The sequence below is a fragment of the Hyperoodon ampullatus genome, assembly GCF_949752795.1.
Source record: "Hyperoodon ampullatus genome assembly, chromosome: 11".
Lineage (NCBI taxonomy): Eukaryota > Metazoa > Chordata > Mammalia > Artiodactyla > Ziphiidae > Hyperoodon > Hyperoodon ampullatus.
The window spans coordinates 27734286-27748547 of record NC_136924.1 but is presented as its reverse complement, the minus strand read 5'-3'; the positions used below and the strand labels follow the sequence as shown (position 1 = coordinate 27748547).

The 14262-nt window shown below is 48.7% G+C and overlaps 1 protein-coding gene and 1 pseudogene across 3 annotated transcripts in view; one reads left to right on the top strand and one right to left on the bottom strand.

The window, feature by feature from the left end:
- Positions 1–14262, bottom strand: part of CHST11 (carbohydrate sulfotransferase 11) — a gene marked incomplete at both ends in the record, with an annotated part of 282436 nt that overhangs the window by 159606 nt on the left and 108568 nt on the right. The gene's annotated exons all lie outside the window — the stretch shown is intronic.
- Positions 9774–11548, top strand: LOC307059947 (prostacyclin synthase-like; annotated as a pseudogene). The gene is made up of 2 exons: positions 9774–9787; positions 9935–11548. The product of its transcript is annotated as a prostacyclin synthase-like (transcript).

Sequence of the window (14262 nt, the reverse complement as noted above, 5' to 3'; positions counted from 1 at the left end):
ATGAGTTAAAGATGGAAATTATCTTTTTAATTGTTCACTTGTATTATTTTCTTCTGACATGTTTCTGGCCCAAGACGCTAGCAGAGAGAACACTGATTTTAAAAATATCCCCATATGCGCTACATCACTGGAACTGTGAAGATGTTTACTGCCTTCAACTCCAGCGATTTCCCTCTTGGGAAATTACACCAAGGGAACAATTCAACAGAAGCTAACAGGTTTATGCACAAAGATGTTTACTATAATACTTCCCTTCTGATGGGAAAAAACTGTAAACACTCTAAGATGTCCAAGATCAGAGGAATAATTTCATAAATCATAGTTCACTTAGGTACATCATTAACAAATCACAGTATATTCACTACTCAAAAAATGATACTGTTATTAAAAGCAATAATGTGAAGATATGGAAAAGAGGTTGAAATGAAAGCAGCAGAATTCATAATATTATGAGGATCAGGATCTTGGCTAGGTAAATGCGCACACATATAAAAATGAAAACAATTGTCAGAGTGCCTTGTGCCTTTCTTCCATGTTGAATATCATTTTTCCCACTTAAAAATGATGGCTTCAATATAATACTAGATCCAGATCAGCTCTCAGTGTTAAAGGTGCTACTGGAAAGCCAGAGACATTCTAAACAAAAAGCTGGAATTTTCCCAGAGAGGACACCGAAATTATCTGCAGCCACTGATGTGGACAGTCTTCCCCAATAGATCTTTGAAAATGACAGCACTTAATTTTCGCACGTCCCAGGGCCATAAGTTGCTGAAGTGTAATTTATGTTGCCACCACCAAGTAGTAGAGGGACGGGGCAGGTGCAGAAGGTCCAAAAATGAGTGAAGGGGAGGCTCAGGATGGGGGCAGAAAAGGCACATGTGGGCTTTGGGGGAAGCTAGGCTGTGCTTCAAATGTTATTCTTCTTGAAATATGGTCAGAGGGAAAAGACCACTGCATCTGTATCCTATTACGCACGCCCACACTTCCCATCTCCCTCCCTCTTAGGGAACCCAAGATGCAAGGCTGAACCTCACTCCACAGTCCCTCCCAAGACATGCAATGGGATGGGAATGAACCCAAGGACGGGCAAGAAAGGACCTGAGTTACCGGAGCGATTTTCCCCAGGAAAATGTTTCCCATTTTGAGACTTTTTTTTTTTCAAGCAAACAAAGCTTTCTGACAATATGGAGAGACAGAGAGTCCCATCTTTCTCCAAAAAGTAAGGAAGTCATGCACAAGATCCCTGCTGGCATGATAAGCAGGAAGGCGTGACTTCTTGGGGTGCAGCACACACATCCAGGCTGCGTTTAGATATTAAGATTCCTTCAAAGTCAGCCAGGCAGGCTCTATTTGTGCAGGCAAATTAAAAAGCTGTAAAACAATAATAAGGTGTTTGCAAATGATTCCAGCTACAGGGGTATGTGAGAGCCACTTGCTTGTCTATATATGTGAGACATCGCCAGGTGTGTTAGAAAGGGTTCTGGTTCAGGGCTTGTGGCCACCTACTATCCGGTGACCCGGGGAGAAGGGGGACAGGAACAAGCTGAACATATTTTGAGTCCCTATTATACACCACGCCGAATGCCAGGTACTTTAGTAAACGTTATTTAACTTTCCCTTCCTCACTACCATCCTGAAACGTAAGTGTTATCATTCCCATTTTACAGACGAGGAAGCAAGTGCAGAGAGGTATCTGCAAAGAGTCACACAGCCGGTAACTAACAGATTCTCTAGACTAATATAGCAGGTAAGTGTTTATTATCTGAATGTTATCAACAGAGATCTACCTGATGTAGGAGAGGGAGAGGAGCGGAGCAGACACGAAACACACCGACAGCAGCACTTCACAACCCTGGGTCCAGCCCTTATTAAGAATAATAATGGGGGCTTCCCTGGTGGCGCAGTGGTTGAGAGTCAGCCTGCCGATGCAGGGGACACGGGTTCGTGCCCTGGTCCGGGAAGATCCCACATGCCGCAGAGCGGCTGGGCCCGTGAGCCATGGCCGCTGAGCCTGCGCGTCCGGAGCCTGTGCTCCGCAACGGGAGAGGCCACGGCAGTGAGAGGCCCGCGTACCGCAAAAAAAAAAAAAAAAAAAAAAAAAAAGAATAATAATGTGAAAACATGTCCATGAGGTTTAAGTTACTTACTAAAAGTAATGGAACGGAGTTAACATATCTGTCTGACACAGCTGGGTCCAAATGTTGACATCAAAGTGTTCAAACACCACGGACTTCATTGCCAGGGGGTAGAGCAAAGTGGCTAAAGATGTTAGCCCTAAGGGTGGTGGAATACCTGCTTCAATCTCGGCTCCTACACTAGCCAGCTGAGTGATCTTCTGCAAGTTCTGTGTCCCAGATTTCTCACCGATAAGATGGGAACGAGAGAACTTGCCTTTTAAGATTAAGAGGATTACGTGAGATGAAAGCACCAACACTGCCAACCATGATTCATGTCATTTTCATGTTTTTTAACTTCTCTGAAATCGCAGGGCATCTTACAGTCATACCCTTTTTCGATCGGATAGGATGATGATGATGGTGGTGACAATCCCTGACTCTCTCCACAGACCTGTGGGCCTGCCTTCATCCCTATCCCCATCCCCATGCCTCATCTTAAAGTCCAAACCCCTGGAAGGAATGTGTCCCCCCTGCCTTTCTCCCTCCCTCTCTCCTTCTCTCTCTCCCCTGACCGCAAATTTAATGCTTTCTTTTCCAAGCCAAGATAAATATCCTCAAGTCCAAATGACACAGTGCCGCAGCATCAAAATGCCCTGTACCCTCTGAGGGTGACCCCAAAGAGAAAGCTCGCTCAGGTGCAGGCAGGAAGCTCCAGGATAAGCAGCCCCCTGATATAGCCCAGTACCCAAGCCATTCATCACAACGCCAAGGTCCCTGAACCAGTGGCCTGAATAACACTGGAAGCCACCACACCCTGTGAGTGTCAGGGCAGAGTGGGGTAGTGGTCTTTAGCAGAACCAAGAAAGACCCCCTTATTATAAGACCCAACCCTCCTCCAAATAACTGCCCGGACTTCACTGCCAGAAGGTAGAGCAAAGTGGCTAAAGATGTTAGCCCTAAGGGTGATAGAATTTTTTTTAATTTATTTATTTATTTTATATTTATTTTTGGCTGTGTTGGGTCTTCGTTTCTGTGCGAGGGCTTTCTCCAGTTGCGGCGAGCGGGGGCCACTCTTCATCGCGGTGCATGGGCCTCTCACTGTTGTGGCCTCTCCCGTTACGGAGCACAGGCTCCAGACGCTCAGGCTCAGTAGTTGTGGCTCATGGGCCTAGCCGCTCCACAGCATGTGGCATCTTCCCGGACCAGGGCACGAACCCGTGTCCCCTGCACTGGCAGGCAGATTCCTAACCACTGCACCACCAGAGAAGCCCAGGGTGATAGAATTTTTGAGGTCAGAAATCCCAGACAGCGTCTCCAATGTTAAGCCACCAAATCAAATAACAACCAGCTTTCTAAACGTTTGAAAAACCACAACATCAAAAGCAAACAAACAGGAGTAGAATTTTCTCAATTATCAAGCTTTTCTCCCATAAACTTTGTTAAAGCGTTGACACAGTTATGCTTGACATATATATGAATAGATATATACATACATTGATATATAATACTAATATCTCAAAAATATTAATAGATCATGGTGATTTCCAGGTGATCCTCCATCTGACCAAGTCTGAGGTTACTCCTCCAGCAGAAGGTCAAGGAGGTCAGCATCCTGGGAGCAGGACCCAAGTCCATAAGAGTGAGGATGCAGGAAGCATCTGCTTCTAAGAGGTTCTGATGGGAGAAGTAAGCTCCTGGATGTCCAAGGTCAAAGGCGAGTGACTTCACGGAGAGGGAGATCAGGACAGAAGTGGGAGGGCCACAGAAACAGAGGGAAACACTTTGGCCTTTCACTTCCTTCTGATCTCAATAAACATCAACACACGCTTTCACGATGAGCATAATTGAGCTTCAGGGTATTTGGGAACAGGCAGCCCAATGTCGAACTTAAACTTAAGTAATTAAACTTCTTTGTAATTAAACTTTTTTGTTTTAACATCCTGACCTTTACTATGCTGGCCCGTGCATGTAGTCAAAGCTTTTGGCTTTACTGTACTGGAAACTTTAGTCAAATCAAGAAACCAATTTTTAGTTTCAATTTTCTTTTATACTCTTGCTTAAGCCTAGACTCTGCCTTCTTGTTAACAGAAATCCCAAAAGATATTTTATCCCCCAAATCTATAATGTATGGGGGAAGAGTCATAAATGATTTCTGGCTTCAATCCCTTAATGAAATAACTGAAGGGCCGTGACAGCAAAAAGCAAATGGTTTTATTCAAAATTCAAGCCTTTTCTTCAAACGTCTATTGGAAATAAAAGGGACTGGGCTTCCCTGGTGGCGCAGTGGTTAAGAATCCGCCTGCCAATGCAGGGGAAAGAATCTGCCTGCCAATGCAGGGGACACAGGTTCGAGCCCCGGTCCGGGAAGATCCCACACGCCACGGAGCAGCTAAGCCCGTGCGCCACAACTACTGAGCCTGCACTCTAGAGCCCGCAAGCCACAACTACTGAGCCCGCATGCTACAACTACTGAAGCCCACACACCCTAGAGCCCATGCTCCGCAACAAGCCAAGCCACTGCAATGAGAAGCCCGCGCGCCGCAACGAAGAGTAGCCCCTGTTCGATGCAACTAGAGAAAGCCCACGCACAGCAACGAAGATCCAATGCAGCCAAAAATAAATAAATAAATGAAATTTTAAAAAAAGAATAAAAGGGACTGATTACCTAGGGTTGACCTTAGGTGACCATTATCTGTGGTCTTCAATTACAAATAACCATTTGTAAATAACCATTCCACGTGCCTCTCAATTATCACTGCCTGTGATAATTGTGGGTGTGGTGACCCAAGCCATTCAGAAGCAGTAGGTGATCCAAGAGGTCGCTTCTGGTCAGCTGGGACTGCTAAGCAGGCTCCTTGAACATTTAGCTTTTATCTTGTTACATTTGCCCTGAAAAGTTACTCAAACGACCTTGCCCTTGCGTCTTGTGAGCACGGCAGCAGAATCAGGGCTGGGAGGGCAGGGATGGAGCCCAGGGGATTCACCAACACACTGGTAATCGGAAGTTACCTGTGTTGGAATGGACGTATTCTCCTGAAACTCCATTGGAGATGAAAGAGTAAAATAGCCCATTCCTGACACGGGATGAATAACAATGAACACCTGTTTAGCTGTCTGCCGATTCCAGTGGGCCTTCCACACGCATCCTCGCTGCCTCTTGTTGTAAAAAGGAGAAATCCCCGATCAGAGAGGTGCAATGATGTACCCGCGGTCCCAAGATGAATCATGGCGTCTCCATTCTATCAATGAGGAAATGGAGGCTCAGGGACATCAGTGACTTGCTCAGGGGCACAGAGCTCAGTGGTGGAACAGAGACTCAAACCCAGGTAATACAGGCCCAGGTTCAGTCTTATCCCTCTGCACAAAAGGTGCCTCCTTTATGGAAGTTTGTTTTAAAAAGGTGGGGGAGGGGTTGTGCATGGAAAGAAATATTCTTTGAGCATCCACACTGTCCTGGGACCACAGAGGTGAAAGAGAATAGATCAGCCCTCACTGAGCTTCAAGGCTCAATAGTGCCCTTTGCTGTTCTTCTAGCAACTTTCTCTGATTCTTTAAGGGTAACAAGAAAACAGAAGCATGTAATAAAGCCCCTTAATAGATACCTGGGCACCAATTCATGGCTTCTTCCTTATGTCAGAGACCATGTTAATTAAATTCCTTTTTGTACCTCCTACTTTGAGTGGGGTCAGTACAAAATAAGTTCTCCATAAGCACAATATTTAGTCAATCAATTAATCTGATTTTGCAGCTGAGACGACTGTACATCACAAGAGCCCAGAACCTTCCTAGAAGTTTTTACTCGGGAATGTGAGGGGTCTGGCTCTCGAGCGACGGTCGATGTCCAAATAATAGAGCCAGCTTTCCATGTCTCCTCAAGAACCCCTATCACAGAGGGCTCTGTTGAGTTCTCTGTGTAGCTTATATCTGAATCATTTCCCAGACTGAAAGGACAGTGACTAAATAACATCAGATGGGACTTCAGAATTCTGGGAAAGGATAAGCCACGCCAGAAAGCTGATGACTCAATATTCCACTTTTCAAACCAGCTGTGCTGCCATCCTGGAAAGAGAGCCTCGGTACCCAGGGTTCTCATCAGAACAGAGGCAGGGGGCTCCAAAGCGTAATCAGGAAGATAAAGATCTTAGGAAAGAAACTGAAACGTCTGCCCAGGAACAAAGATTGATTCTACCCTAGTACAGGAAAAGGCAAACGGAGAAGCCACATAATCTATAAATGATTTTGGAAAGATTTCTCATTTCAGGAAAACTTATCTTCAGGTTTTTTTTTTTTTAATATTGCAAGCCAACCGGTCAATGGAAGCCAGAGTTCAAGGCCTAGAAAGGTCTGATGCAGTGGAAAGTCAGTGGTCTGGGACCAGGAGGCCCGTGTTGGGCTGGGTTCCTAACTAGCAGGGTGACCTTGGGTAAGCACCCACCCCCTTTTCTGGGTCTCAATTTCCTCATCTTTAAATAAGGCGGGGGGTCACTCTACAGAAGTTCCCTTCCAGCTGCAAAATTCAATCCTTCTGTAACTCCGTCCACGTGCTGATCCAACACCCTCCCCTCCACTGCTGTGAGGCTCACCAAATTCCATTGGCAACGTGCTCCACCACTGAACAGGCCAGCTTTTGTAGGCCTCCTCAGAGTGGTAACCACAGAAATGAACCCAAATGCACCAAAAAATGTAAATGGGTCGTGAGCGCTCTCATACGTATGAAGTCAGCAGTGTGAAATTTATAACAAGATGGTCTACAGATCTTTTGTGGACACACGGTTAAAAAAAAAATCTCCTCTTAAATATAAAAAGGCCCATTTGTTTAGTTCTCAACTCAATCAGTCTTGAGTCGGCAGCATGTGAAACCCTAGTCCCAGTCGTGACCGTGGGTTGCCTCTTAGCGACACACTCATAGGAGGGAAACTTGGATTCTTTACAGAGATAGCCTCTATTCTGATGGGGAACTGGGGGAGGCAGGGGAAGTTGCCTTTGGCATCGACCAGCCCTTGGCATTGACCAGACAATGAACTCATCATCCTGCCTGGCCCAGAAATAGAAATTGAACGTTAAACATAGCTCACCAGCATCTCCTCCACCAGCATCTCAGGCTGAGGTTAAGTGGCTCACAAGAAAAGTCTGAGGCGGGGATGCTTACTTAATGCTTAAGAATTTACCCCGTCACCCCAATAACCCCCGCTGCTCCACTGTCATCTGAAAGAAATTATTAAGCACCTAATGTGTACACAGCCCGTCCCTCCTAGACTGATCCAAAAGGAGCCTTCTGGATTGGGCTGCATGCCCAGCAATGTGAATGCACTTCATGCCACTGAACTGTACACCTAAAGATGGTTAAAATGGTCACTTTTATGATAGGTATATTTTACCACAATTTTTTTAAAGATACCAAAAAAAAAAAAAAACAGACTTACACTGCAGCCCCCAGACACACCTAATCATACTGATGCAAAATAGAAACACTCAGCCAGTGAGCTATTTCCAGCCTGTCCCCAAAATGTCTGGGGCCGATGATAATAGCCTCTCCCTTGGCCAAAGTAACCACGAAATTTGTTTAAGCATCATGCCTAGAGCCTTAGAGTAAATCCACAGCCATTTCCACCCTTCCCAGAGGGCTCAGTACTGAGACCTAGACTAGTGGTTCTCCAACCTGAATGCCCCTCAGGACTGCCTCGGGGAAGGTCAATGCAGATTCCAGGGTCCCATGACCAAGATCCTGATTCAACAGGTCTCTCTCAAAGCCCAGGAATGTGCCCTTTTAAAAATGTCCCAGGTGATTTGGAGGAACTTGGGGTGTATTAAAGGGTTGAGCAGGGGGGTAGGTGGACCAGATGCAGCCCTTACGTGGGCTTTAGAATCAGCCAAAAGGGTGTGGCCACGGGGACTGCCGCCAGCTCCTGCTCCCCAGTGAAGGCTGCCAGGGGCTCTTTCCCAACTTCAAGGAGGCCCTTGGCTTTGAGTCCTTGAATAAGTCTGGGCAAAGTAGAGTGCGCGGTTCCACCACCTTCCCCACGGCTAGTGGACCTTCCACCAGAACCAGAACACCCAGATTCCAGGCCCGACTCTCTTCCACACCCTTTTCATGACCATGCCTCAGTCTTCTCTCTCTGTAAAATGGGCCTGATAGTACCTGCCCTGGCTGACTCCCCTGACAGTACCTGCATCAGGGGTTCCAGGCCCTGTTCTCCCAACTGTGTGGCCTTGGGCTCTTTACATTTCACCTCTCTAAACCTCAGCTTCCATATCATTCAAAGGGGAATAAAAAGAGTACTAAGCTCACAGAGCTCTCATGAGGACTAAAGGGACTAATGCAAGAAAAACTCTCAACCCACTGGAACACAGACAAGGAGCACTTAAGAAATATTAACTATTATTGTATTTATTAATACGCTGCACTTGGGGGTGCTTGGTAGGGAACAAATCTAAGAGATGACCGTTTTCACACTTTTATTATGTAAGAAAAGACCAGAACCTGTGTGTGCCATCCACCCCGTGATTACAAATCACGGCCCTTTGGCTTAGAGGTGACAAGCGTGACTTTGAGAAGCCAACCCTTTTATTTCAAAAGTGGGTTTCTCCACTCTCTATCGGAAAGGCCTCCAACCCTGCTGCTCCCGGAACGGCCTCCCTCAGAAGGGAGCCACGTGGGGACTCCGTGCCTCAGGCAGGACGGTCTGCAGACTGCATTCCACCTCACCCACTGATGTCACCTTCCAGCCACACAGAACCACTCAGAGATCTCAGAAGACACCCAGGAATTTTGTTCCTTCCTACGGTCAAGCTGTTCCTGCTTCCAGAACCTTCCATGCTTCAGCCAAGACCCTCTTCACCCAGATTGTCACTCGGGCTGCAGCTCAGTTGCCCCGCCTGAGGGAGGCCTTCTCCAGCATCCCTTTCATCCCATTATCCTGTGTGTCTTCCTTAGAGCACTGACCCCTCGACCTGAAGGGACCTCATCACAGTCCCCTCCCTCCTGAACGTCAAGCTCTAAGAGACCCCCTGCCCTGCTCACTGCAACAACAGTGCCTGGCACACTGGAAAACACTTGATGCCTGAATCGTACATCTCAGCCAGGGTGAACATGGAACCCAGGTACCCTGAGATGGTCCCATTCATGCCTGTGGGCCTGGAGCCAAGTTTAAAAGCTCTTCCTTTCATTCGAACAAGTGGCTGGTTTGATGGTGAACCTTGCACTGCTCTAATGAGAGGTGATACAGCCCAGGGGTTAGGAGCCTGGAAGTTCTAGAATCAGACCAACTTTGGTATCAGTCCCAAGCTGCCACTTCCTACCGTGTTGTCCTCAGCAAGTCATGACTGTCTGATAAAACCATCCTCGGAGTATTTCAGAGAGACTGAAAGACAGCACGTAGGTAGGCACTTGATACATGGCATGTGGTAGATAGTCAATAAATGTTATTATGAATAAAAATAATAATAGCATTTTTTCTCCTCTGAAGACAGAGGACTGAGTCCACCACCTACCAGTCATGTGACCTTGGCCAATTTACCTACTATCCCTGCCATTTCTCACCTCTAAAGTGAGAAGACAGCGCTCCGCAGCCGCAGCCTGGTCGCTGGCCCTGCCATGTCCTGGGCCATGGTCTTCGGTCTTCTGGCCGCGCTGCTGCTGACTCGCCGGCTCGCGCAATGAGGAAGCAGGCGTAGGGAGGCAAAGTCACGTGGCCAGCGAGAAGCATGGCTGGGATTTGAAGCCAGGAAGTGTGGTGCTGAAGTCAGGCTCATAACCATCCTGCCCTCCTGCCTCTTGTGCAAAAATCGCCGCTCCTGTGTCCTGTCTGTGGGCTCAGACCTGGACTGGGAGAGGGCTGGTGCACACTGGTCTCCTCCAGCCCTGTGCTGTGCCAGCCCTTAAACGGAGCCTTCGGGAGAAGCCGGCTCACAGAGAGGCGACCTGGCGAGCCTCCGCCGGACCTGGGCAGTAACCCCTGGTTGGACTATGCTTTGGAGTTTGGAAAAGATGCTGCCAGCTTCCTCACTAGGATGAAGGAGAAGCACGGTGATATCTTTGCTGTGCTGGTGGGGGGCAGGTATGCCACTGTCCTCCTGGACCCACACTCCTATGACATGGTGGTGTGGGAGCCTCGCACCGGGCTGGACTTCCACGCCTGTGCCGTCTTCCTCATGGAGAGGATTTTCGACGCACAGCTTCTGCATTACAGCCCCAGCGATGAAAAGTCCAAGATGAAACCGACTCTCCTCCACTAAGAACTCCAGGCGCGCACGGAAGCCGTGTATGCCAACCTCCACACTGCCCTGCTGGGTGTCACCAGGGAAGCAGGCAGTGGCTGGCATGCGACGGGACTCCTCAAATTCTCCTAAAGCTGCCCGCTCGGAGCTGCTATCTGACTCTGCACGGCGTCGAGGCAGCGCCCCACACCCGGGAGAGCCAGGCCCAGGACCGCATCCACTCAGCCGATGGCTTCCACGCCTTCCGCCAGCTCGACCTGCTGCTCCGCAAACTGGCACGTGGCTCCCTGTCACTGGGGGATAGGGACCAGGGGTGCAGGGTCAAAGGTCGCCTGTGGAAGCTGCCTTCCCCAGCCAGGCCGGCCACTCGGGCAGGCCCACCGGAGCAAACGGCTGGAGAGTTACCTGCTGCACCTGGAGGAGACGGGCGTGTCGGAGCAGATGCAGGCGCGGGCTCCGGTGCTGCAGCTCTGGGCCATGCAGGGGAGCATGGGTCCTGCTGCCGTCTGGCCCCTGATCTTCCTCAAGGACCCTGAGGCCCTAGCTGCTGTCCGTGGAGAGCTGGAGCCCATTCTCTTGCAAGTAGAGCAGCCCATTTCGCAGATGACCACCCCCCCACAGAAGGTTTTGGACAGCGTGCCTGTGCTGGACAGCGTGCTGAGAGCCTCAGGCTCACCGCCGCACCCTTCATCACCCGCGAGGTCGTGGTGGACCTGGCCTTGCCCATGGCAGATGGGCGGGAATTCACCCTGCGATGTGGCGACTGCCTCCTCCTCTTCCCCCTCCTGAGTCCCCAGAAGGACCCGGAGATCTACACAGACCCAGAGGTTTTTAAATACAACCGATTCCTGAACCCTGATGGATCAGAGAAGAAAGACTTTTACAAGGACGGGAAGCGACTGGAGAATTACAGCATGCCCTGGGGAGCGGGGCACAACCAGTGCCTGGGGAGGGGTTACGCCATCGGCAGCACCAAACAATTCGTGTTCCTTGTGCTGGCGCGCTTTGACCTGGAGCTGATCAGCCCGGACGTGGAGATGCCCGAGTCTGACCTCAGCAGGTACGGCTTCGGGCTGATGCAGCCGGAACGTGACGTGCCTGTCCGTTACCGCATCCGGCCTTGGGCTCCGGGGCAGATGGGACTCCACGCACCCAGCCTGCCCCGAGTGGCCCAACGTTCTGTGCCTGCGTTCGGCCTGGGTACAGAGCTCTGAACACCCAACGATGCCAAGCGTTATCCCTTCCCTACTGTTTTTCCTAGAAGGCTGTGTCTGGGGGAGGAGAAAAAAGGGGAGCGAAGAAAAGACACCAAAAGCTCTGCGGATTATCTGCTGCAAAGGTTAAGCTCCAAAATGAGGCTCTTCCCGCCCCCAGCTCCTCCCACCTTTATGATATCCACTAAAGCTGGGGCCGACGGGGCACAACTAGGAGACCCCACTGCTCTGCCTCCAGCCCCCACGGGCTGACAGTGGTGTGGTCCAGACCCTAACCAGTCAAAGCAGATGCTGGCCATAAAAAGGCCACTTGGGGCCTAGCAGTGCGTCTGTTGAAAGAAATTCTGTCCCCAAATTTTTATTAAACTACCTAAAGCCAAAAAACAAAAATAAAAAATAAAGTAAAATGAGAAGACTTCCTAAGCTCACAGGTTGTTGTGAGGATCAGATGAGATCATCTGGGTAAAGCACGGTGCCTCGTACATCCTGAGCACTCAATAAACTGCAGCCATCAGTGACACCCGTATTGTTGCCTTTCCTCCCAAATGCATGAGCTCCTTGGGGGCAGGAACCCTGTGTACTCACTTCTCTATTCCTAACACTAAATGCCTGGCACATTTTTCTAGAAGGAAGGAAATGAGTGGGGGTTTTTTTGAGGTCATCCCACGCCCATCGCCCTCCAGCTTGATTTCTGGTGTGAGAGAGGGGTAGATGGGACACAGAGAAGGCATGGAGCTGGGGTTGGTTGCACAGCGCCGCAAAGGTAGAAAGAGAATTCGCTGGAAGTGTGGAGGATCGCAGATGGTAAAGTCCCCAGCTGCTCACACACCTACTAGTGCGAGAGGGAGGCTGGTTAAATGTTACAAATGAGTCAACTTTCTCTTAGACAATAAGATCAACAAGGAAGACAGTGATGGGGAGAGGAACAAACAGGGTGAGAAGGAGAGAAACAGGCACCCGGGCTCCTGTGTAACTTAACCCTTTGGGAGGAAGGGGTGGGGTGGGGGGCACAAGGGACTGGAAAGCCGTCGAGTAGGGGGACGGCCGGGGAGCCACCGATTTAATTTAGATCCTCCCCAATGGGCTGCATCACAGCCTGGCTCGCATGCTCATTTCATGCTCCTCTGACACAGATGGGAAGATCAAACCCAGGACATGTCGGTTTTGTAGGTTATCAGATATGTCAAAACCGTTAACCGTTTCTGAATTTAGCAACTTGGCAGAATGTGGAGCGGAGTTGCTCGGGTGGCCAAGCACGCTGACTGCAAAGAGTTTCTTTCGCAATCTTGTCCTCTTCTGCCAACTGTAAACTAAGATTATGAAGCAGACTCAACATGGCTACATGGAGTGTCGGCCTTCAAGAGGGAAAGCCAGGGCTTCCCTGGTGGCGCAGTGGTTGAGAGTCCGCCTGCCGATGCAGGGGACACGGGTTCGTGCCCCGGTCCGGGAAGATCCCACATGCCGCGGAGCGGCTGGGCCCGTGAGCCATGGCCGCTGGGCCTGCGCGTCCGTAACCTGTGCTCCGCAACGGGAGAGGCCACAACAGTGAGAGGCCCGCGTACTGCAAAAAAATAAAATAAAAAAAAAAAAAAAAAAAAAAAAAAAAAAGAGGGAAAGCCAGGTGTTGGAGGCTCCCAGCACCACATGGTCAATGGCACCACCCCAATACTACCTGCACCACCATCACCGACAATGTCGTAATTTATCCCCCAATGATCCACGAGTGGGAGAATAGATGGATAAGGTATAGCCTGGGTACCCTGGAGGCACCCCAAAAATGTGGTCCCTAAATACTTAGCCTGGGATCTCCCCACTTCATTATCCTCTAATCCCACACATAACACTTCAATTTTCAATCAATCCAGCATGTGCACTGTGCTCCCAAGTGCCTATGACGTGCTCAGCTACGGGGCAACAAGTTAGGAAGATTACAAAATGGAATCAGACACCCTCTGAGTTCTTCTCTAAATTTTAAAGGCAACTGCTCATAACAAAATATTGAGAACATAAGGGAGACTGGTTTTTAAGTAAACTGCCCACAAATCCTAATGATTGTTCCTTTAGGTAAATTTGACAGGTTGTATTTGTCATGTGTTTTTTTTTTTTTCATTCAGAATATAAAACATTCTGAAAAATGAGGGGTCTCATAGACTGAGCTGTAGTAACTAATATGGCAACTTCCGGAGGGTTTTCTATCCCTCTCTACCCCTAGAATTTCTTCCCCCACAATCACCAAGTCAAGAAGTTTGCCTTGTTTTATAAACTAGTAGTTTTACTTATGTGTGTAGAATATGGAATCAGACTACTGGGTTCCAATTCGGGCTCTGTCACATCCTGGCTCTATGACCTTGGACTGGTTACTGAATCTCCACCTGCCTCAATTTTCTCATCTCTAATCTCTCTCTAAAATGGGAATAATAGTAATACTTCTCAGGACTGTTGTGGGGATTAATGAACTATTATAAGAACACTTAAAAGAGTGCCTAGCACAGTTTTAAGTACTTACTTTATTAAGTACTTAATAAATGTAGCTATATACATAAGGCAGCACTGCCTTTAAAAGTAGGTCATTAGCTTTTTAAGATCCCCTAGGGTGGGTTTCAACTTTTATAAGTAGAAAGGCAGTATAGAATACTGGTTAAGAGCACAAACTATAAAACCACACTGCCTAGGATTGAATCCCAGTTCTGCTTTTACTTGCTGTGTGATCTTGG